A 24501-nucleotide genomic window follows, 5' to 3' on the forward strand; every position below is an offset into this window, starting at 1 on the left:
CCAGAGAGTCTCATATCAGCATTGCCAGGGTTTAGGGCCTCCTCTACAGCAATGCTGGCTCTATAGTGCTAACCCCTGGCTTAATGTGCCATAGGTATTTTTCCCTAAACCTGAGAAACAGGATCTTTGTTGGTGACAGAGCCATAGGCAGCATCAGGAGCAAAGAATTTTGTAAAGTCCTAAAAGTCCTAGTGAGCAATCTGTTTTTAGGAATGTGGATCTCTCACTTAAAATCTGTTCAAATGTGCACTGATGATGTCACATATGTCACTGATCACGTCACATGTCACCAATGAGGCCAAGAGGGTATGAAAAGGTTTATTACTAACATCAGGAGGCTTTCTGGAAGGAGGAGCTAAGATGGCGGAGGAGTAAGACGGGGAGAACACTTTCTCCCCCACAAATTCATCAAAAGAACATTTAAACGCTGAGTACATTCCACAAAACAACTTCTGAATGCCGGCAGAGGACATCAGGCACCCAGAAAAGCAACCCAAGTCTTCAAAAGGAGGTAGGAAAAAATATAAAAGACAAAAAAAGAAACAAAAGAGGGAGGGACGGAAGGGAGTCTTAAAAAGAGAGAAGTTTCCAAACACCAGGAAACCTTCTCACTGCCGAATCTGTGCTGAGCCTTGGAAGCACAGAGGGCAACATAACAGGGAGGAAAAATAAATAAACAATTAAAACCTGCAGATTGCGAGCCCTACGTTAACTCCCCCAGCGGAGAAGCAGCGCAGACGCCTGCACACGCCACTAGCAAGCGGGGGCTGGGCAGGGAGGCACGGCGCAGGCTGCATAGCTTAGAGTAAGGATCTGGCCTGAATAACCCGAGTGCTATCTGAGCAAAATAATTTGGGCTAGCAAACCAGACTGTGGGATATCTACCATGCAAAAAGTCAGCCCTAACCTAAGACACTGCCAGGCCCGCACACGGAACAAAGGACTGAACAGAGATAGCCGGCTGCAGACCTTCCCCCTCTGGTGACAGGCAGCCAGAACCGGAAGGGAGCAATCGCAGCCCCAGAGAGACATTATCTAAAAAACTGTAAGCAGGCTTTTTTTGCTAACTAAAACTTCCTGGGGGTCTGGACGGTCAACATCCGCCTGAGAAGGTGCGCCAGTTGTACACCTAGATAACTGAGTGGCGGGGAGGCGATAAGTCGCAGCAATCGCGCTCACCAAACACCTCATCGCCTGAACTGCTTGGACCTGGGAAGGGCACAAAACGCAGGCCCAACCGAGTCTGCGCCTCTGAGGACAACCCGAGTGCCTGAACCTGAGCAGCTTGGACCCAGGAGGTGCAAGCAGCCCAGGGCCGGCCACGGATGGTTCCCAGCGGAGCAACCTAGAGCCTGAGCAGTGTGGGCAGGGAGGCTACATGCGCCGTGAGCAGGGGCAGACCCAGTGTGGCTGAGGCACTGCGAGCACAAGCCTGTGTTATTTGTTTGCAGCGTGCCCCCCTCCCCACAGCGCGACTGAACAAGTGAGCCTAAAAAAAAAAAAAAGTGTCCACCACCGTCCCCTTTGTGTCAGGGTGGAAACCAGACACTGAAGAGACCAGCAAACAGAAGAAGCTATAACAGAGGGAACCGCCTTGGAAGCTACAGGCAATAGATTAAAACCCTGTGGTTAGTATCAACTACATAGGAAGGGGCCTATAGATCTTGAGAAATGTAAGTCAGACCAAAGAACTAGCCGAAAATGAACTGACCCCACAATACTCACAACAAAAGCAGAGAAAGTCCTAGATATATTTTTACTATTTTTACAATCATTCTTTCTTTCTTTTTAATTTTTAAAAAAATTTTAAGTCCTCTATTATTCCTTTAATTTTCACTTTTATAACCTACTATTACTTTTGCAAAAAAAAAGAAGGACCCTATTTTTTAAAGCAAACATCATATATATATATTTTTTTATAATTTTTGTGACCTTGTTTTTTGTTTTTTATTTTTTTCTTCTTTTCTTTAACATTGTAGTTTTGAAATTCCAATCTCTACTCTAGATTTTTAATTTTAGCTTTTTGGTATTTGTTATCAATTTTGTACCTTTTTTTTTAATATAATTTTTGTGACTTTTTTTTTCTCTCTTTCTTTCTCTTCTTCTTTTATATAACATTGTATATCTGAAATTCCAAACTCTACTCTGGATTTTTAATTTATGCTTTTTGGTATTCGTTATCAATTTTGTACCTATATTTTCTTTATAATTTTTGGAACTTTGTTTGTTTTTGTTTGTTTTTTTCTCTCTTTCTTTTTCTTCTTCTTTTCTTTAACATTGTATTTTTGAAATTCCAAACTCTACTCTAGATGTTTAACTTTTGCTTTTTGGTATTTGTTATCAATTTTGTACCTAAATTTTCTTTATAATTTTTGCAACTTTGTTTGTTTTTGTTTTTGTTTGCTCTCTTTCCTTTCCTTCTTCTTTTCTTTAACATTGTATTTTTAAAATTCCAAACTCTACTCTAGATTTTTAATTTTTGCTTTTATGTATTTGTTACCAATTTTGTACCTAAGACCCCAATCTTGAATACCCATTTTTCACTAGGGAGCGAGATTACTGGCTTGACTGCTCTCTCTCCCTTTGGACTCTCCTTTTTCTGCACCGGGTCGCCTGTGTCTCCTCCCTAACCCCTCTCTACTCTACCCAACTCTGAATTTCTGTGTGTTCCAGATGGTGGAGAACACTTAGGGAACTGATTACTGGCTGGATCTGTCTCCCTCCTTTCATTTCCCCCTTTTATCCTCCTGGCCACCTCTGTCTCCTTCCTCCTTCTTCTCTTCTCTGTATAACTCCGTGAACATCTCTGAGCGGTCCAGTTGTGGAGTGCACATAAGGAAGTGATTACTGGCTAACCCACTCTCTCCTCTATTGATTCCACCTCATCTCATTCGGGTCACCTCTAACTCCCTCCTCCCTCTTCTCTTCTCCATGTAATGCTATGAACCTCTCTGAGTGACTCACACGGTGGAGAAACTTTTCATCTTCAATGTAGATGTTTTATTAATGGTGCTATATAGAAGGAGAAGTTTTGAAACTACTGTAAAAATAAGACTGATAACTGGAAGCAGGAGGCTTAAGTCCAAACCCTGACTCCAGGGATCTCCTGACTCCAGGGATCATTAATTGACAGGAGCTCATCAAATGCCTCCATACATACACTGAAACCAAGCACCACACAAGAGTCAACAAGTTCCAGGGCAAGACATACCAAGCAAATTCTCCAGCAACACAGGAACACAGCCCTGAGCTCCAAGATACAGGCTGCCCAAAGTCACCCCAAAACCATAGACATCTCATAACTCATTACTGGACACTTCATTGCACTCCAGAGAGAAGAAATCCAGCTACACCCACCAGAACACTGACACAAGCTTCCCTAACCAAGAAACCTTGACAAGCCACCTGTACAAACTCACACACAGTGAGGAAACGCCACAATAAAGAGAACTCCACAAACTGCCAGAATACAGAAAGGACACCCCAAACTCAGCAATTTAAACAAGATGAAGAGACAGAGGAATACCCAGCAGATAAAGGAATAGGATAAATGCCCACCAAACTAAGCAAAAGAGGAAGAGATAGGAAATCTACCTGATAAAGAATTCCGAATAATGATAGTGAAATTGATCCAAAATCTTGAAATCAAAATGGAATCACAGATAAACAGCCTGGAGACAAGGATTGAGAAGATGCAAGAAAGGTTTAACAAGGACCTAGAAGAAATAAAAGAGTCAATATATAATGAATAATGCAATAAATGAGATCAAAAACACTCTGGAGGCAAAAAATAGTAGAATAACAGAGGCAGAAGATAGGATTCGTGAATTAGAAGATAGAATGGTAGAAATAAATGAATCAGAGAGGATAAAAGAAAAATGAATTAAAAGAAATGAGGACAATCTCAGAGACCTCCAGGACAATATTAAACGCTACAACATTTGAATTATAGGAGTCCCAGAAGAAGAAGACAAAAAGAAAGACCATGAGAAAATACTTGAGGAGATAATAGCTGAAAACTTGCCTAAAATGGGGAAGGAAATAATCACTCAAGTCCAAGAAATGCAGAGAGTCCCAAACAGGATAAACCCAAAGTGAAACACCCCAAGACACATATTAATCAAATTAACAAAGATCAAACACAAAGAACAAATATTAAAAGCAGCAAGGGAAAAACAACAAATAACACACAAGGGAATTCCCATAAGGATAACAGCTGATCTTTCAATAGAAACTCTTCAAGCCAGGAGGGAATGGCAAGACATACTTAAAGTGATGAAAGAAAATAAACTACAGCCCAGATTATTGTACCCAGCAAGGATCTCATTCAAATATGAAGGAGAAATCAAAAGCTTCTCAGACAAGCAAAAGCTGAGAGAATTCAGCACCACCAAACCAGCTCTCCAACAAATACTAAAGGATATTTTCTAGACAGGAAACACAAAAATGGTGTATAAATTCAAACCCAAAACAATAAAGTAAATGGCAACGGGATCATACTTATCAATAGTTACCTTAAACATAAATGGGTTGAATGCCCCAACCAAAAGACAAAGACTGGCTGAATGGATACAAAAACAAGACCCCTACATATGCTGTCTACAAGAGACCCACCTCAAAACAGGGGACACATACAGACTGAAAGTGAAGGGCTGGAAAAAGATTTTCCATGCAAATAGAGACCAAAAGAAAGCAGGAGTAGCAATACTCTTATCAGATAAAACAGACTTTAAAACAAAGGCTGTAAAAGAGACAAAGATGGTCACTACATAATGATCAAAGGATCAATCCAAGAAGAAGATATAACAATTATAAATATATATGCCCCAACACGGGAGCACCACAATATGTAAGGCAAATGCTAACAAGTATGAAAGGAGAAATTAACAATAACACAATAATAGTGGGAGACTTTAATACCCCACTCACACCTATGGATAGATCAACTAAACAGAAAATTAACAAGGAAACACAAACTTTAAACGATACAATAGACCAATTAGACCTAATTGATATCTAGAGGACATTTCATCCCTCAAAAATGAATTTCACCTTTTTCTCAAGCGCACATGGAATCTTCTCCAGGAGAGATCACATCCTGGGCCATAAATCGAGCCTTGGTAAATTCAAAAAAATTGAAATCATTCCAAGCATCTTTTCTGACCACAATGCAGTAAGATTAGATCTCAATTACAGGAGAAAAACTATTAAAAATTCCAACATATGGAGGCTGAACAACACGCTGCTGAATAACCAACAAATCACAGAAGAAATCAAAAAAGAAATCAAAATTTGCATAGAAACGAATGAAAATGAAAACACAACAACCCAAAATCTATGGGACACTGTAAAAGGGGTGCTGAGGGGAAAGTTCATAGCAATACAGGCATACCTCAAGAAACAAGAAAAAAGTCAAATAAATAACCTAACTCTACACCTAAAGCAACTAGAAAAGGAAGAAATGAAGAACCCCAGGGTTAGTAGAAGGAAAGAAATCTTAAAAATTAGGGCAGAAATAAATGCAAAAGAAACAAAAGAGACCATAGCAAAAATCAACAAAGCCAAAAGCTGGTTCTTTGAAAGGATAAATAAAATTGACAAACCATTAGCCAGACTCATCCAGAAACAAAGGGAGAAAAATCAAATCAATAAAATTAGAAATGAAAATGGAGAGATCACAAGAGACAACACAGAAATACAAAGGATCATAAGAGACTACTATCAACAATTATATGCCAATAAAATGGACAACGTGGAAGAAATGGACAAATTCTTAGAAAAGTACAACTTTCTAAAACTGAACCAGGAAGAGATAGAAAATCTTAACAGACCCATCACAAGCCCGGAAATTGAAACTGTAATCAAAAATCTTCCAGCAAACAAAAGCCCAGGTCCAGACGGCTTCACAGCTGAATTCTACCAAAAATTTAGAGAAGAGCTAACACCTATCCTACTCAAACTCTTCCAGAAAATTGCAGAGGAAGGTAAACTTCCAAACTCATTCTATGAGGCCACCATCACCCTAATAGCAAAACCTGACAAAGATGCCACAAAAAAAGAAAACTACAGGCCAATATCACTGATAAACATAGATGCAAAAATCCTTAACAAAATTCTAGCAATCAGAATCCAACAACACATTAAAAAGATCATACACCATGACCAAGTGGGCTTTATCCCAGGGATGCAAGGATTCTCTAATATCCGCAAATCAATCAATGTAATACACCACATTAACAAATTGAAAAATAAAAGCCATATGATTATCTCAATAGATACAGAGAAAGCCTTTGAGAAAATTCAACATCTATTTATGATAAAAATTCTCCAGAAAGCAGGAATAGAAGGAACATACCTCAACATAATAAAAGCTATATATGACAAACCCACAGCAAACATTATCCTCAATGGTGAAAAATTGAAAGCATTTCCTCTAAAGTTAGGAAGAAGACAAGGGTGCCCACTCTCACCACTACTATTCAACATAGTTTTGGAAGTTTTGGCCACAGCAATCAGAGCAGAAAAAGAAATAAAAGGAATCCAAATTGGAAAAGAAGAAGTAAAACTCTCACTGTTTGCAGCTGACATGATCCTCTACATAGAAAAGCCTAAAGACTCCACCAGAAAATTACTAGAACTAATCAATGATTATAGTAAAGTTTCAGGATATAAAATCAACACACAGAAATCCCTTGCATTCCTATACACTAATAATGAGAAAACAGAAAGAGAAATTAAGGAAACAATTCCATTCACCATTGCAACAGAAAGAATAAAATACTTAGGAATATATCTACCTAAAGAAACTAAAGACCTATATATAGAAAACTATAAAACCCTGGTGAAAGAAATCAAAGAGAACACTAATAGATGGAGAAATATACCATGTTCATGGATTGGAAGAATCAATATAGTGAAAATGAGTATACTACCCAAAGCAATTTATAGATTCAATACAATCCCTATCAAGCTACCAATGGTATTCTTCACAGAGCTAGAACAAGTAATTTCACAATTTGTATGGAAATACAAAAAACCTCTAATAGCCAAAGCTATCTTGAGAAAGAAGAATGGAACTGGAGGAATCAACCTACCTGACTTCAGGCTCTACTACAAAGCCACAGCCATCAGGATAGTATGGTACTGGCACAAAGACAGAAATATAGATCAATGGAACAAAATAGAAAGCCCAGAGATAAATCCACGCACATATGGACACCTTATCTTTGACAAAGGAGGCAAGAATATACAATGGAATAAAGACAATCTCTTTAACAAGTGGTGCTGGGAAAACTGGTCAACCACTTGTAAAAGAATGAAACTAGAACACTTTCTAACACCATACCCAAAAATAAACTCAAAATGGGTTAAAGATCTAAACGTAAGACCAGAAACTATAAAACTCCTAAAGGAGAACATAGGCAAAACACTCCGACATACATCACAGCAGGATCCTCTGTGACCCACCTCCCAGAATATTGGAAATAAAAGCAAAAATAAACAAATGGGACCTAATTAAACTTAAAAGCTTCTGCACAACAAAGGAAACTATAAGCACGGTGAAAAGACAGCCTTCAGAATGGGAGAAAATAACAGCAAATGAAGCAACTGACAAACAACTAATCTCAAAAATATACAAGCAACTCCTACAGCTCAACTCCAGAAAAATAAATGGCCCAATCAAAAAATGGGCCAAAGAACTAAATAGACATTTCTCCAAAGGAGACATACAGATGGCTAACAAACACATGAAAAGATGCTCAACATCACTCATTATCAGAGAAATGCAAATCAAAACCACTATGAGGTACCATTTCACACCAGTCAGAAGGGCTGCTATCCAAGAGTCTACAAGCAATAAATGCTGGAGAGGGTGTGGAGAAAAGGGAACCCTCTTACACTGTTGGTGGGAATGCAAACTAGTCCAGCCACTATGGAGAACAGTGTGGAGATTCCTTAAAAAACTGGAAATAGAACTGCCTTATGATTCAGCAATCCCACTGCTGGGCATACATACTGAGGAAACCAGAATTGAAAGAGACACATGTACCCCAATGTTCATCACAGCACTGTTTATAATAGCCAGGACATGGAAGCAACCTAGATGCCCATCAACAGATGAATGGATGAGAAAGCTGTGGTACATATACACAATGGAGTATTACTCAGCCATTAAAAAGAATACATTTGAATCAGTTCTAATGAGGTGGATGAAACTGGAGCCTATTATACAGAGGGAAGTAAGCCAGAAAGAAAAACACCAATACAGTATACTAACGCATATATATGGAATTTAGAAAGATGGTAACAATAACCCAGTATATGAGACAGCAAAAGAGACACTCATGTATAGAACAGTCTTTTGGACTCTGTGGGAGAGGGAGAGGGTGGGAAGATGTGGGAAAATGGCATGAAATACATATAATATCATATATGGAACGAGTCGCCAGTCCAGGTTCGATGCACAATACTGGATGCTTGGGGCTGGTGCACTGGGACAACCCAGAGGGATGGTATGGGGAGGGAGGAGGGAGGAGGGTTCAGGATGGGGAACACATGTATACCTGTGGCGGATTCATTTCGCTATTTGGCAAAACCAATACAATATTGTAAATTTTAAAAATAAAAATTTTTTTTTAAAAAAAGGAGGCTTTCTGAAGAAAGCAGACATGCTTTCAAGCAGGTTCATAATGGCTTGAGGAATCATAGCATTCCTGAGCTATGGTTGCTGCATGTTACAACTGGACAATAGAATATTGGGAGATACTCAAGTGGATCACAGAAGTGCCATACATACTCCTCCCTACCTGCGTGGTATACAATTAGCCTACGTAATAACATAGAAGAAACTGGCAAGATCTAGGTTGAGATAAGGAAAGGGCACTCACACAAATTACCAGGCCAGAGCCTCAGGCCTAACTGTATGGAATATCCACAGAGATTCCATGTAAAGATTTCAAGCCAGTTTGCTCTTTCTAGATTGTCGAAAAGCAGTTTTCACCAGGGCCTATACCACCCTCAGTGACCTTGAGCAAAGCAAATTCAAGAAAAAGAGAGAAAACAAAAATACACACATACAGGATTAGGAGTAAGAAAGAAAACTAACCAAAGATAGACATTTTCTTTTCATTACAAGAAAATGCAATGTAAATTTTTTATGCAAACATGTTTGAAACACTTGCTGATTAATGATTTACTGAGAAAAAATAAATTAAAAGCATGCTTCAGAGATATTGCAGGTCTGGTTCCTGAGAATACTAATAAAGTAAATCACAGAAATTTTTTGGTTTCCCAGTACATATAAAAGTTATGTTTACATTATATTTTAGTCTATTAAATATATAATAGCCTATGGCTAAAAAATGTACAATACCTTTTTTAAAAAATACTTTATTGCTAAAAAATGGAAATCATCATCTGAGCCTTCAGCAAGTCTTAATATTTTTGCAATAATAACATCAAAGATCATTGATCATAGATTATCATAACAATTGTAATAATGATGAAAAACTTTGACATATTGCAAGAATTACCAAAATGTGACAGAGATATAAAGTAAGCAAATGCTGGAAAAATGTCACTGATAATATAACTCAGCTACAAGATTGCCACAAACCTTCAATCTGTGAAAAATGCAATATCTGCAAAGCTCAATAAAGCAAAGTGCAATGAAATGAGATATGTTGTTCCTGTTGTTCAGTCATTAAGTTGTGTCTGACTTTTTGCAACCCCATGGACTGCAGCACGCCAGGCTTCCCTGTCCTTCACTGTCTGCCAGAGTTTGCTCAAACTCATGTCCATTTAGTCAGTGATGCTATCTAACCATCTCATCCTCTGCTGCCCTCTTCTTTTGCCTTCAGTTCATTGCCTTCAATTTTCCCAGCACCAGGGTCTTTTCCAATGAGTTGGCTCTTCACATCAGGTGGCCAAAATATAGGCGCTTCAGCTTCAGCATCAGAACTTCCAATGAATATTCAGGGTTGATTTCCTTTAGGATTGACTGGTTTGATCTCCTTGAAGCTGAAGGGACTCTCAGAGTCTTCTCCAGTACCACAATTTGAAAGCATCAATTCTTCAGCCCTCAGTCTTCTTTATGGTCCAACTACCCCATCCATACATGACTACTGGAAAGATCATAGCTTTGACTGTACGGACCTTTGTCGGCAAAGTGATGTCTCTGCTTTTTAAAACATTGTCTAAGTTTGTCATAATTTCAGTTCATTTCTTAATCCAACTAACAGATATATGATGGTTCAGTTCATTGCATTAGTCTTTATGGATACCCTTGGAGATATACTGGATATTGTATCTTTTTAAAGAGAAAGTGAAAAACAGACTGAATAAATAAATGCATTCAATGGGAATCACTTGAAAGACTTTTCCCCTTTTTATGTCAGAATGTTGTTGGAAGCAGGGCTTAGAAGGCTCATGGTAGAAGGATATAAGTGAATGCATGTCTTTAGAAAATTAAACTGGCAACAGAGAGAAAGATGATCGGAATGAGAAGTGGCCAATAACACAAGACACATTGTTAATCTATTATAGTAGTCTGAGGGAGAAATAATTAAATAGAGTACCTATACTGGAGTGGACACAAGAGGATGGAAGCGGAAATCATTGAAAAAATAGAACAAGCAGCCTGGAAATAAATGAAATTACATGAAAAGCAGCAGAAAGGAAGGAGTTTGAAATGACACTAAGGTACTGAGCCTGCCTGACTAAAAATGAGAAAAAACAGAAAATAAAAGAAATAGAAAATGAATAGGTTAATAAGTAAAAGGCTATATGACAGTATAAACAAAATGTCTGCTGTCTTACTGAGAAAAAATAAAATACATATCTAGAATGGTTTTGTTCTGGTCCCATCTTCTTAATTCCCCAAATAGCTTCAATTTGTTAAAATGTGCTTTTTACTTCCAATGTTAGTTAATTTTCTAATTATCTCTCCTGAAGTTTCCAATGTTAAAATTAAAGCTGACAAGGAAAGCTATCTGGGAAAAAGTCTTCACTTCTCAGCTGTGGCAGTCAGTTGTAAGAGGACTATTCTATTAATGTGGCAAAGTCAATTTAGGGAATCAATTGGGAATTTTCATAAAATAAAATTTCACTATTAACTCCATGACTAAATAATTTCCCTTGCTGCTAATTAATACACTCTTGCTTTGATAGAAAGCAAGATCCTACTCTTCAAGGATCTAATATAAGTGAAAGCCGACTCAAGCAGCTTTAAACAGATTAAAAAATAAACCTAGAGTAAAAGGCATCACTATTAACAACCCTAGGGATAGAAACTCCCTGTTCAGGCCTAGAGGATTTTTCTTTAAAGTGTGGTATTTCTATTAAATGCCTGTGGTCAGTGAATAGAAATGGTAATTCTCTGCCCTGTGATCTCATTTTTCTCAGCACTTTTTGTAATATTATTAAAACATCTAGAGAATAAAACTTGGTCAGATTTGACTGTGGACTGCTGTGCTGCTGCTGCTGCTGCTGCTGCTGCTAAGTCACTTCAGTCGTGTCCGACTGTGTGACTCCAGAGATGGCAGCCCACGAGGCTCCCCTGTCCCTGGGATTCTCCAGGCAAGAACACTGGAGTGGGTTGCCATTTCCTTCTCCAATGCATGAAAGTGAAAAGTGAAAGTGAAATTGCTCAGTCGTGTCCGACTCCTAGCGACCCCATGGACTGCAGCCCACCAGGCTCCTCTGTCCATGGGATTTTCCAGGCAAGAGTACTGGAGTGGGGTGCCATTGCCTTCTCCGTGGACTGCTAATGATATACAAATAATTTATAGTATTTTTTTACACCATTCCTTTCTGTGTCTAAGTCCCTGATCCTATGATTTCAGCTATCTTAATTATCTAAGACTGGTTCAGATGGTAAAGACTGCCTGCAGTGTAGGAGACCCAGGTTCAAAACCTGGGTCAAGAAGATCTCCTGGCGAAGTAAATGGCAATCCACACCAGTATCCTTACCTGGAAAATTCCATGGACAGAGGAGCCTGGCAGGCTACAGTCCATGGAATTGCAGAGTCAGACACAACTATGTGGCTTTTTCTTTCTTTCTTTTTCTTCCTTCCTTCCTTCTTTCTTCCTTTCTTTCCATGAAACATAATTCACAAGTTATATGTTGTGATCCACATAGTCAAAGGCTTTAGAGTAGTCAATGAAGCAAAAGTAGATATTTTTCTGGAGTTCCCTTGCTTTTTCTATGATCCAACAGATATTGGTAATCTGATCTTTGGTTCTTCTTCCTTTTCTAAATCCAGCTTGTACATCTGGAATTTCTCAGTTCACATACTGTTTAAGCCTAGTTTGAAGGATTTTGAGCATTATCTTCCTAGCATGTGCAATGAGTGCAATTGTGCGGTAGTTTGAACATTCTTTGGCATTGCCTTTCTTTGGGATTGGAATGAAAACTGACCTTTTCCAGTCCTGTGACCACTGCTGAGTTTTTCAAATTTGCTGGCATATTGAGTGCAGCACTTTCACAGCATCATCTTTTAGGATTTGGAATAGTTTAGCTTGAATTCCATCACCTCCACTAGCCTTGTTTGTAGTGATCCTTCCTAAGTCTCACTGGATTTCACACTCCAGGAAATGTGACTCTAGATGAGTGACCACACCATCGTGGTTATCCTGATCATTAAGACCTTTTTATATAGTTCTTGTATTCTTGCCACCTCTTCCTAATATCTTCTGCTTCTATTAGGTCCATACCATTTATGTCCTTTATTGTGCCCATCTTTGCATGAAATGTTCCCTTGGTATCTCTAATTTTCTTGAAGAGATCTCTAGTCTTTTCCATTATATTGCTTTCCTCTATTTCTTTGCATTGATCACTGAGGAAGTCTTTCTTAACTCTCCTTGCTACTCTTTGGAACTCTGCATTCAGAAGGGTATAACTTTCCTTTTCTCCTTTGCCTTTCACTTCTCTTCTCTTCTCTGCTATTTGTAAGGCCTCTTCAGACAACCATTTTGTCTTTATTTTTCTTGGGTATGGTTTTGGTAACTGCTTCCTGTACCAAGTTTTGAACCTCCTTCCATAGTTCTTCTGGCACTTTGTCTATCAGAACTAATCCCTTCAATCTATTTGTCACTTTTACTGTATAATCATAAGGGATTTGATTTAGGTCATACCTGAATGGTCTAGGAGTTTTCCCTGCTTTTTTCAATTTAAGTCTGAATTTTGCAATAAGGGGTTCATCTGAGCCACAGTCAGCTTCCGGTCTTGTTTTTGCTGACTGTATAGAGCTTCTCCATCTTCGGCTGCAAAGAATATAATCAATCTGATTTCAGTATTGACCATCTGGGATGTCCATGTGTAGAGTTGTCTCTTGTATTGTTGGAAGAGACTGCTTGCTATGACCAGTGTTCTCTTGGCAAAACTCTGTTAGCCTTTGCCCTGCTTCATTTTGTACTCCAAGGCCAAACTTGCCTGTTACTCCAGGTATCTCTTGACTTCCTACTTTTTCATTGCAGTCCTCTATGATGAAAAGGACATCTTTTTTTTTTTTTGTATTAGTTCTAGACGGTCTTGTAGGTCTTCATAGAACTGTTTAGCTTCTTCAGCATTAGTGGTTGGGGCACAGACTTGGATTACTGTGACATTGAATGGTTTGCTTTGGAAATGAACCAAGATCGTTTTGTCATTTTTGAGATTGCACTCAACTAGTGTGATAGAAGTAATAAATCTAAACTGTACTGTCCTTATTGGTAGGATTTCACACATCCATATCTGAAGACAGGATTGTGCTAAGTGCCCAGAGCAAGGAAACAAGCAGCAAGACAGAAACCACTCCTGACCCTTTTGGTCCCCTCTTCTTGTACCTGATCTACCTATTACTTCCCCAATCTTTTCTGTCATGTCTTTTCATTTTTCATTCCTATTATTGCTGTTTCTTGAAAAATATGACATCCTATCTTAGAATATGAATTTTAATATGAGAGAACTAAATACTAATTATCTTACTTCCACCATTTCAATTTAAAATTACAAATGTAACCAATAGAACTATGAATAATAATGTTTTAAGGAAGAAAAAGATAGAGTTGGCTGTTACTTATGCAATGTATTAATATATTTTGTTTAAAATTGATAAATAAAGCATAGGCATATAACTTCATTCCATGGAGTAACTACCAAAAGATCTAAAAACAGGAAATTTTAAGTGTGTATACCTCTGTTTATGAAGTTGGGAATGAAAAATTGCTTTATCATTATAGGTCCTTATATTTCATTTTTTGTTATGCATTTACATTACTTAATCAAAAATGGAAAATAAGGTAAAAATGGGAAGTCAAACTATCTAAAACCCCAGACAGGGGCGTTCTATTCATTAGCTCATAGGCAGATCCCAGTAACTCTGGGTGGTTTGATGCTGGTGATCTTGCCAAACTACATTTTGAAAAACACTGATTTATGTAAAATCTCATTTGCGTAAGGCTATATAACCTTTTTTATAAATAATGTGTAGATAGATTCCACACACAGATAATGGAATGGAACAGAAAAGAATAGAAAAGAAAGTGTTCTGAAAGGATGTTTACTCAAAAGTTAATAGTGTCTATGCTGACATTGTGAAGTTTCAGCTAATTCTTACCTTCATTATTATACTATTATGTAATGTTTTTAAGCAATCAGTTCAGTTCAGTTCAGTCGCTCAGTCATGTCCGACTCTTTGCGACCCCATGAATCGCAGCACGCCAGGCCTCCCTGTCCATCACCGACTCCCGGAGTTTACCCAAACTCATGTCCATCAAGTCGATGATGCCATCCAGCCATCTCATCCTCTGTCGTGCCCTTCTCCTCCTGCCCCCAATCCCTCCCAGCATCAGAGTCTTTTCCAATGAGTCAACACTTCGCATGAGGTGGCCAAAGTACTGGAGTCTCAGCTTTAGCATCATTCCTTCCAAAGAAATCCCAGGGCTCATCTCCTTCAGAATGGACTGGTTGGATCTCCTTGCAGTCCAAGGGACTCTCAAGAGTCTTCTCCAACACCACAGTTCAAAAGCATCAATTCTTCAGCGCTCAGCCTTCTTCACAGTCCAACTCTTACATCCATACATGACCACAGGAAAAACCATAGCCTTGACTAGACGGACCTTTGTTGGCAAAGTAATGTCTCTGCTTTTGAATATGCTATCTAGGTTGGTCATAACTTTCCTTCCAAGGAGTAAGCGTCTTTTAATTTCATGGCTGCAGTCACCATCTGAAGTGATTTTGGAGCCCAAAAGATAAAGTCTGACACTGTTTCCACTGTTTCCCCATCGATTTCCCATGAAGTGATGGGACCAGATGCCATGATCTTCCTTTTCTGAATATTGAGCTTTAAGCCAACTTTTTCACTCTCCACTTTCACTTTCATCAAGAGGCTTTTGAGTTCCTCTTCACTTTCTGCCATAAGGGTGGTGTCATCTGCATATCTGAAGTTACTGATATTTCTCCTGGCAATCTTGATTCCAGCTTGTGTTTCTTCCAGTCTAGCGTTTCTCATGATGTACTCTGCATAGAAGTTAAATAAGCAGGGTGACAATATAACAGCCTTGACGTACTCCTTTTCCTATTTGGAACCAGTCTGTTGTTCCATGTCCAGTTCTAACTGTTGCTTCCTGACCTGCATACAGATTTCTCAAGAGGTAGGTCAGGTGGTCTGGTATTCCCATCTCTTGAAGAATTTTCCACAGTTTATTGTGATCCACACAGTCAAAGGCTTTGCAGAAATTGATGTTTTTCTGGAACTCTCTTGCTTTTTCCATGATCCAGCAGATGTTGGCAATTTGATCTCTGGTTCCTCTGCCTTTTCTAAAACCAGCTTGAACATCAGGAAGTTCACGGTTCACATATTGCTGAAGCCTGGCTTGGAGAATTTTCAGCATTACTTTACTAGCATGTGAGATGAGTCCAATTGTGCAGTAGTTTGAGCATTCTTTGGCATTGCCTTCCTTTGGGATTGGAATGAAAACTGACCTTTTCCAGTCCTGTGGCCACTGCTGATTTTCCAAATTTGCAGGCATATTGAGTGCAGCACTTATGCATAATTTTCCAAAAACCAGTGACATAATATTTAATTGTTTAAAATTCTTCCTTGAAAAGAGTAAGCTTAAACAAAAAGAACAGATTGAAAATTTTAAATGAAAGTATGGAAGCAGAAATATAAAATGGTAAATTAAAAAATGAGATAAGATAAGTGAGTTCTAAAATAAAGGCAGGTCTCCATCAGAGATGGAGAGACACTGTCTTATTTATAACATTTTTACTTATCATTGTTTCCATCAACACAGAAAGTACCTGAGGAACAGCAGGCAACCAGTAAATACCTATTACAGACTGACTGGAAAGGTTGAGAAAGCTTGCTCTAGATACTTCTGTTTCTAAAACCAGATGACATGTATTATTTAGCTACCTGAGCCACTGAATACCCATTTTGCAGTTTGACTTAGGTTTCTGTCCTAATACAATTCTTTTCTAAATTTTTGTTCCTTCTTTTATGTTCTTTCCAGCTACCTTTCACCAATCTTTATTATTCTTTCTAAACTTTTCTCTTGTCTCAGCATTTCTTACATTATTATTCATTATGTGAACCAGATCATGGCATCTGGTCCCATCACTCCATGGCAAAGAGATGGAGAAACGATTAAAACAGTGACAGGCTTTATTTTCTTGAGCTCCAAAATCAATGCAAATGGTGACTATAGCCATGAAGTTAAAAGACGCTTGTTCCTTGGATGAAAAGCTATGATCAAACTATTCAGCATACTAAAAAGCAGAGACATTACTTTGCCAACAAAGGTCCATCTAATCAAAGCTATGGCTTTTCCAGTAGTCACATATGGATGTGAGAATTGGAGTATAAAGAAAGCTGAGCGCTGAAGAATTGATGCTTTTGAACTATGGTGTAGGAGAAGACTATTGAGATTTCCTGGACTGCTAAGAGTTCAAACGAGTCAATCCTAAAGGAAATCAGCCCTGAATATTCATTGGAAGACTGATGCTGAAGCCAAAACTAATACTTTGGCCACCTGATGCAAAAAAGTGACTCATGGGAAAAGACCCTGATGCTGGAAAGTTTGAAGGCAGGAGGAGAAAGGGATGACAGAGAATGTTATGGTTGGATGGCATCACCAACTCAATGGACATGAGTTTGAGCAAGCTCCGGGAGCTGGTGATGGACAGGGAAGCCTGGCATGTTGCAGTCCATGGGGTCCCAAAGAGGTGGACACAACTGAGCAACTGAACTGAACTGATACACACACACACACACACACACACACACACACACATGTATTTTTATAGGCCACACTATGCAGCTTGTAAGATCTTAGTTCCCCAGTCAGGCTTTGAACCCAAGCTGTTGGCAGGACAGCATGGAGTCCTAACCACTGGACTGCTAGGGAATTCTTGTAGCATAGTATTGTGTGTGTGTGTTAACTGTATTTCAATAAAAAAGGAAACTAAATTCTTCTGCAGCTATGTCAGAATAAATTAACTTGCCAGATTATAAAATTTCCCTTTCTGCTGACAAATAATTCATTAGAAAAAAAGTTTTTACTGACATATATTTGATAAACAAAATTGTGTGTAAATTTATATTGACTTGATACACTTATATTGCAATATGATTGTCATTTTCATATTAGCTAACACTTCTATTGTGTCATGTAATTATAATTGCTTTTAGTTTGAGTAACAATTAAAATCTCGTCACTCAGCAAGTTTAATGTTTGTAATAGAGTTGTATTGTCTGTTTGGAAAGAAAAGAAGCAGCCCCTGTTCCTAAGGAGATTTTAATCTATTTAGAAGTACACTGATCCTATCTCAACTAGTCACTTGGCTCAGCCGCTGCCACTCTGGATTGCTAGCATTGACAGCAGTGAAACTGTGTGACCCTTGGAATCACTGGATATATTTACTACCATGATATATGATTAGGTAAAACAATTTAGAGGCAAACCAACTTATTTCTCCTGTAAATATGCTAATGCATTTTGGTGGTGGGCTGTTTGTGCAAAGATTTTTGTGGTCCATTTCCACCTGGTTCCACTGAGCTCACTCTGTCGCCAATACTCTCCACAGTTCCAGCTCCTTCATGGCCTGGGGTGAAGGGATACTTCAGTGGGATTACTCCTTTTATAGCATGATCATCAGAACCCCAGATCCCTATAGATATCATCTGGGTAGGAATTAAGTAGCCAAGGATAAATTAGTTTGGAATTTTTCTTTTGTCTGAGACTTATTTGAATAATTTTTTACATGAATGACCTCATTTGATCCGTATAATAATATTCAGAGAAACACAGGGCATGTCTAATTACCCTTAATTTAAAGATGTGGAAAGGGAGACTCAAAGACTTAAAATGACTCACCCACTCTCATGGTGCTTGTTCAACCCTGGAAATAAACTAGGGCTATTGAAATCTACTAGGTACACCCTAGGTCATCAACTAGTTTCTTGCTCAAACTCATGTCACTTGAGTCGGTGATGACATCCAACCATCTCATACTCTGCTGTCCCCTTCTCCTCCCACCTTGAATCTTTCCTCCCACCTTGAATCTTTCCCAGCATCAGAGTCTTTTCATGAGACATTCAGTTCTTCACATCAGGTGGCCAAAGTATTGGAATTTCAGATTCAGCATCAGCACTTCCAGTGAATATTCAGGACTGATTTCCTTTAGGATTGACTGGTTGGATCTCCTTGCAGTCCAAGGGACTCTCAAGAGTGTTCCTCAACACCACAGTTCAAAAGCATCAGTTCTTCAGTGCTCAGCTTTCTTTATAGTCCAACTCTCACATCCACACATGACTACTGGAAAAACAATAGCTTTGACTAGACAGAACTTTGTTGGCAAAGTAATGTCTCTGCTGTTTAATATGCTGTCTAGATTGGTCATAACTTTTGTTCCAAGGAGCAACCGTCTTTTAATTTCATGGCTGCAGTCACCATTGGCAGTGATTTGGCACTTTTTAATAAAGATGATATAGACCTATTTCAAAAGTAGCACTTACCTTGCCCAAGGTGTCCATGATGAGTTTTGTTTTCCTCGGTGTCTTATAATGCCTAAAAGAATATCATTTATATGACTCTGCTCCTGGGGAAACTAAATTATCTATGTGCTGAGAGTAATTAAAAATAGTCACGTAATCACACATCAACATGGGGAAACTAGAGAGGTGAATGGTTGGCAAATATGTGAAAGTGAAGGACAGTAAGGAATATGAGAGAATGATTCAGGAGGGTGCCAACAACAAGGATGCTGTATTAGCGGGGAGACAGTTTGAAGGGAAGCAATAGGTGAAAAGGCAATGGAGTGATTATTTTAAAAAGTGAATAAACTAAGAGAAAGATCAGCTTGTAATTAGTTAAGAATTTCCGGAGTATCAGTCAAAGCCAGGAATTGCTAGATGCAGGTGATACCATTATAACACTGGGTCTCCAAGAGTCGAAGAGATGGAAAAGCACAAGTAATAATACAAAATACTGTTAAAAAGCTGAGAAATAAGTGATGACAAAGACATGACAAAGACAAATAAATGCCAAAAAATGATGACAAAGACAATGTGAGGTCATTATGAATGATGAGAGATGAGATTCAGATGAGACTTGCCATCCTTGTTACTATCGTGGTGAGTATCCTGCCTGTCACTTGGGAGATTGAGGTTCCCTGGAGGGGAGGGGAGGCAACAGGCTCTTTGGGGCTTCCCTAGTGGCTCAGATGGTAAAGAGTCCACATGCAATGCAGGAGACCTGGGTTCGATACCTGGGTTGGGAAGATCCCCTGGGGAAGGACATGGTACCCCACTCCAGTATTCTTGTCTAGAGAATTACATGGACAGAGGAACCTGCTGGGGTCGCACAGAGTTGGATACAACTGAGCCACTAATACTTTTTCACTTTAGCTGCATTTTGAAGAAGGAATTTATGTAAAATAAAAGAGTAGGTAACATATTCCAAATAGGGGGTTAAGCTCAATCAAGGTAAAGTGAAACTGTGTAATGTGGGCTTGGAGTAATGCTGCTGATGATGGCGAAGCCGCTGCTCCTGTTAATAAGGATGATATTTGGTTTGATAGTGAAAGGTTGTTGTTGAATCACGCGAATACACCGGGATTCTTGGCCCCCGGAGGAGAAGAATTCAATCCGGGGCCAGAGACGAGGCTTGATCGCTCAGAGCTTTTGTAATAAAGTTTTATTGAAGTATAAAGGAGATAGAGAAAGCTTCTGACATAGGCATCAGAAGGGGGCAGAAAGAGTACCCGCCTGCTAGTCTTCAGCTGGATGTTATATAGTCACTAGCAGTCTGTTAATGAAAGAAAGGAATGTCTTAAAATTCAGAATGGCACCAGGCCCCTCACCCATAAGATGCATTTTGGGATAGTCTTGGCGCCAAATGGTTTATCCTGGGCCATAAAATGATTAACTTGAATCTTGAAGAAGGGCAGATCACCATACAAATAGTTTCATTTACATAGATTAGGGGAACAATATCCATACTGGTTTGTCAAGTAGGTTCTGGGCCAAGAGGTGGAACCGACTTGGAGACAGAGTTTGGGGTAAAGGCATAGTACATTAGCATAGCTTAAGACGAACATTTCCATAAGAAAAAGGCATTGGTCATCTCTAGGCTCAAGAATAGCTAACTTCAGGCGAAACCAGGTGTCATTATGGCAACACAGTATTTTAAGAGAAACCTCCCTTTAAATTTGTATAGAGAAGGAAAAAAAATATTGCTAGTTTGTTTCCTCCTGCCGCTTAAGAGAGATAAAAATGTCTGACACTTGCAGGCTATTTCCTCCATTTGGAGAACCCTGGCCTTCCTGCCTGTTACCCTCTCAAATCCCCCCTTTTCTTTTAGGAGAATTATGTTGCCTAGGGAAAAGGGGCGTCGTTCTCATTCCATAACTACTTCCAAGCTGACAAGGGGCGCTGTCCCTAAATTGGTGAGGCAACATATTCTCCTAATCCTCATATTGAGAATATCTGATCCAGGGGCCCCAAATAGTAGCTGGAGGAAGCTACAGCAGTAGCAGAAGTTTGAGCAACCATCTGTAACTTAAAAGCTTTCATGTGGCTAGAAACAAATTCAGTTATACAATTACAGATGCAGGGAGCAAACAGCAAGAACAAAACAACCAGAATCAAAATTAAAAGTCACATTATGTCCATAGTTAAAGTACAAAGTGTTGCACCAGTCCATTTTAGGGTTGGTAGATGTCATCAGATGAAGAAGAGGCATCGCATGTGATTGTTGCCGAAGGTATTCACAGACTTGGAGAAAGTCTTTTCCTTGAAGTGGGGATGTCCACCATGGGAAGCCTTCCACTGACGAAGAGGGGAGCGCTCCGCAGACCCAGCAGTTAGACCGATTGTGGAATGCAGCATAGGAGTGAGCCCAGGACAGGAAGACATTGTCTTGAGGATCAAACGGCAGACTCAGGATATTTGGAGTCAGCAGAAGTAAGCTCACATAGATTATCAGGCCCATCCGCTGCCCTTTGCTTAACTCTAGAGCTCGGGTCAGAGCCACAAGCTCCGCTAACTGAGCACTGGTTCCCTGGGGGAGAGATTTTTGCTTCCAAAACCTGTTCAGCAGTCACCACGGCATAACCTGCTTTACGCTTTCCATCCTGAACAAAAGAACTGCCATCTGTAAATATTTCCATGTCAGGATTGTCTAATGGGGTATCCTTTAGATCCTCCCGAGCTGCATAGTTTGAAGTTAGGAATTGAGAACAATCGTGATCAGGTGTTTCATTTTCCTTCTCAGGACGGAAAGTGGCAGGATTTAAATTTCCACAAACTTTAAGTTTAGTTACTGGTCCTTCTAACAATGACTGATACTTAAGAAGCCTACTGTCTGTCATCCAAATATTAACCTTAGAATTTAAGATTCCACTCACATCATGAGAAATCAGTACAGTAAGGTTTCGTCCATTAATTATTTTTAAAGCTTCAGGTGCTAATAAAGCCGCTGCCCCAATTACTCTTAGGCAGTGGGGCCACCCACGTGAAATTACATCTAATTTTCTGTTTAGATAAGCAGTAGGTTGCTGGTGAGGCCCTCGGGGTTGTGTCAAAACTCCCAATGCCACACCTGTTCTTTCAGTGACAAACAAATTAAATTTTGACCCTGTGGGCAAGCTCAGAGCTGGAGCTTGCAGGAGAGCAGTCTGAAGAACCTTAAAAGCCTTTTGAGACCTTCTGGAGACCAAACCAGTTTGTCGGTTTGGGCCTGCTGAGTTTCAGCTATAAGAACCTTAAAAGCCTTTTGAGCCTTCTGGAGACCAAACCAGTTTGTCGGTTTGGGCCTGCTGAGTTTCAGCTATAAGTTTATATAAAGGCCGGGCAAGTTCCCTGTAACCCGGAATCCAAATGCGACAGTAACCTGTGATTCCCAAAAATCCTCTCAATTGTCTTAAAGTCATAGGTAGGGGGTGATTTAGTATAGGTTTAATTTTCTCAGGGCCTATGGCCCTAGTCCCTTCTGATATGATTAGGCCCAGATATCTAACCGATTGTTGACAAAGCTGAGCCTTTTCTTTTGATGCCTTGTAACCACAGTCTGCCAGAAAGTTTAAGAAATCTTCTGAGGCTCGCGAACCAGCTTCCTCTGTCTCAGCACAGAGCAAAATATCATCTACATATTGTAACACCACTGCTTCAGAGCTATTAAAATTTTGTAGATCCCGTGACAAACTGTGTCCGAATAAGTGAGGACTGTCACGAAATCCCTGGGGCAAAACTGTCCAGGTTAACTGAGAAGCTGGCTGTGTAGGGTCTTCAAAGGCAAATAGGAATTGACTTTCTTCCGCCAAAGGCACTGAATAGAAGGCATCCTTTAAATCAAGTACTGAGAAATATTTGGCCCGTTCAGGAATTTCAGACAATAGAGTATAAGGATTAGGCACCACGGGGTGTAAAGGAACTACAGCCTCATTTATTATTCGTAAATCTTGAATTAGTCTCCATTTGCCATTCGATTTCTTTATACCCAAAATAGGAGTGTTGCAAGGACTGTTACAGGGAATTAATAGTCCCTGCTCCTTTAAATTTTCAATGATGGGTTTTAACCCTTTCTTAACTTCAGGTTTCAGTGGATACTGCTTCTTATGTGGAAATACGTGTGGGTCTTTGAGCTTAACAACTACAGGAATAGCATTTTGTGCTCGACCCACAGATTTTCCATCAGCCCATACTCTAGGATTTACATTTTGTTCAACTAAAGGGAGAGAAAGGGAGGGCTCCATATTCATGAAAACAGAGGCATGAACCTTGCTCAGTATATCTCTTCCCAAAACGGGTGAGGGAGATTCTGGCACAATCAGAAACTCGTGTGAAAACAGCACAGAATCCCAGTTGCAAGATAAGAATAACTGAAATAATACCTTTTGGCTTGTCCAGACAGTCCCATTACGGAAGCGGATCGGGAAGAAAGTGGGCCAGGGGCTTCAGTAATCACAGAATAAGTTGCCCCAGTATCTAAAAGGAAATTGACGGATTGGCCCCCCACAACTATTAATACCCGGGGTTCCTCAGGTGTAATTAGGATGGGAGCTTGTGTGGGGACCCCCGGGCACCTTCAGTCCTGATTGTCTTGAGAGTCCGACCCTGGAGACCTACGCCTCTGGGGGCAGTCTCTCTTCCAGTGTGGTCCTTTGCAGACCGGACATGGAGCCGGGGGCAGCTTAGATGTCTGAGGGCAATCCCGCTTGAGGTGCCCCTCCTTTCCACAGTAGTAGCAAGCCCATCTCTTTTCACCTGGGCCCCTCTGGGCATTTTTCTCAGGCTGTTTAAGAACATTTTTCATAGCCATGGTGAAGGCTTCCGCCTTTTCCTTTTTCTTTTTTTTGCCTTTCTTTCTTTTCCTCATATTCCCTACCATAATAGACTGTCTGAGCCAGTTGTAACAGAGTATCTAAAGACTGATTTGGTCCATACGCCTGTTTTAATAGCTTACAGCGGATATCTGGAGCCGACTGAGTGAGAAATCTATCCTTTAAGATCACTTTTCCCTCTTCACTTTCGGGATCAATCTCAGTGAATCTGCGAAGGCCTTCTCTCAGTCTATATAGGAATTTACCAGGAGCTTCCTTCTCCTCCTGTTCCATGTCTGCCAATTTGCCATAGTTTAAAGGCTTAGAATGCGCCAGCCTAAGTCCCTCAAGAATACATCTAACAAAATGACTCTGATCCCATCTTCCTTTAGCTGTGTTGTAGTCCCAGTCTGGTTCTATAGTTGGGACCGCCTGATTCCCAGTGGGGAGGGCCGCTATCTCGTTCTCCCTCTTCCCTACTGATTCATTACCAAGCCACTCATCTCCATAAGCAACCGCTTTCCCCAAAACTCGAGTCTTTGACTCAGGAGTCAGCATTTGTCCCAAGATATACATCACATCCTTCCAAGTGAGGTCATAAAGCAGAGTAACACCTTTAAAGGCTCTAATATATTTTTCTGGGTCCTCTAAATAGTCTCCCAGATCCTCCTTGATTCTTTGTATTTTTTTGATAA

The 24501-nt window shown here is 39.7% G+C and overlaps 1 protein-coding gene across 2 annotated transcripts in view; it reads left to right on the top strand.

Moving 5' to 3' along the window:
* Positions 1–364: 364 nt before the first annotated feature.
* Positions 365–24501, top strand: part of ADH6 (alcohol dehydrogenase 6 (class V)) — a 69947-nt gene continuing 45810 nt past the window's right edge. For both annotated transcript variants that reach the window (XM_070372924.1, XM_005898811.3), the window contains exon 1: positions 365–511. The gene's annotated coding sequence lies outside the window, so the exon portion shown is untranslated. The remainder of the gene's footprint in view (positions 512–24501) is intronic.

Source organism: Bos mutus, chromosome 6, assembly GCF_027580195.1.
Source record: "Bos mutus isolate GX-2022 chromosome 6, NWIPB_WYAK_1.1, whole genome shotgun sequence".
Taxonomy (NCBI): domain Eukaryota; kingdom Metazoa; phylum Chordata; class Mammalia; order Artiodactyla; family Bovidae; genus Bos; species Bos mutus.